Source organism: Microtus ochrogaster, linkage group LG7_11 (assembly GCF_000317375.1).
Source record: "Microtus ochrogaster isolate Prairie Vole_2 linkage group LG7_11, MicOch1.0, whole genome shotgun sequence".
Lineage (NCBI taxonomy): Eukaryota > Metazoa > Chordata > Mammalia > Rodentia > Cricetidae > Microtus > Microtus ochrogaster.
In genome coordinates, this window is record NC_022032.1 from 17342300 (window position 1) to 17343845 (window position 1546).

Sequence of the window (1546 nt, forward strand, 5' to 3'; positions counted from 1 at the left end):
CCTCAGCCCGAAAAGCAATCAGGGTTCCCTGTCCTGTGGGAAGTCCAAGGAACCCCCACCTCCATCCAGGTCTAGCAAGTTGAGCATCCAAACTGCCTAGGCTCCTTTTATAACACTTAATGGGAAAGTTTTATTTTGTTTCCAAAGCAAACTAGATTTGCTTGTATTTATTTAACGCAACACAATTTCATCAATATCTTAATGTCTTCATGTTATTACAAAGTTGATCAACTGGTGAGCATGAGGCTGTACCATTTTTGGTTATAGACTTAAAGGAAATAAAATCAAGGGGTAAATTATCTTCCCACATTAGTAAACGGAGATCATGAGACACGGATTTCAGCACAGGAATAAAGTGTGGCATCTCTCCATGATTAGAAACACTTACTCTTGAGTTGACAAGCCCTGTCACTGGAATGTGTGACTACACTGGAACTAGAGATCAATGGGAAGAAGATGTGGATCGTCGTTTATGGCTTTGAAGGCTGTTCCCCGGATGTGGGAGGCTAATCTCCAAAAACAGATGTTATGCTCTCGTGTCTGGAAACAGTAGACCAGAGACCAGAATTCTGTGTGTGTGTGTGTGTGTGTGTGTGTGTGTGTGTGTCATAGTCGTGCTGACTCTCTAGAGCCTAGAACACAAAACAATGATTTTGAGCTGGCTAGATTTGTATTAATCCGACACAGGGTATGGGCATCAGAGCACAGGACCATGATCCTATCATTGACCAGGACTTCACCCACAGTCACTATGTCCTATTTGAGAACAAAGGAGGAACATTACTTGGACATCAAGACCTTCTCATGTTCCTCCTTTGCCATGAAAGAGGGACGAATGACTGGCCAGAAAGCCATAGCAGTCTTCGTATTTCTGATTCCTCACTGCTGGCATTGCAAGTACAGGCCACTGACCTGCCTTTTTACATAAGTTTCAGGGATTTATTCTCATGTCCATATGCTTTTGGAACATTCAATTCACCAAATGATCAATCTCTCATGTCTGCTATCAGAATCTTCAGTGTATTATTTTGAAAAATTAATAAGGAATAAGGTGCACTACCATGTAGAATGTTAGGAGATCACATAAGAAAAAGTATCCATAAAAGACATTGAAAGACAATATAATTAAACTGTGATTAAAACTCTAACGTGTTGATTGCTCTCTGAACTAGACTGATTTACATTTGATAATTATTATAGAAAGTGTATTTCTGGTGTAGAGAAAAGAATTGTTTATTAAAAATGCCCCATTGTTGGGACTGCATCAAGAAAAAATATGTCAGAATTAATGACTAAAACTATGGTAGTAGGTAGGTTAAAAGCAAACCTTAAAGAATAATTGAGCAAGCTGAATCTTGCATTTATACACTATACACAATGATTTTATAATCCAGAACTCTAGAGAAAAAATACAATTTTTTTATATAAAACTTGGCACAACTATAACAAGCTAGATTTAAGTTTAGCTCTCTGCTATTGTCTTTTACCTTTTGTCTCTCCACAACTTCATCAAATTCATCTCTAGCTAGCCATTTACCACCCAAGT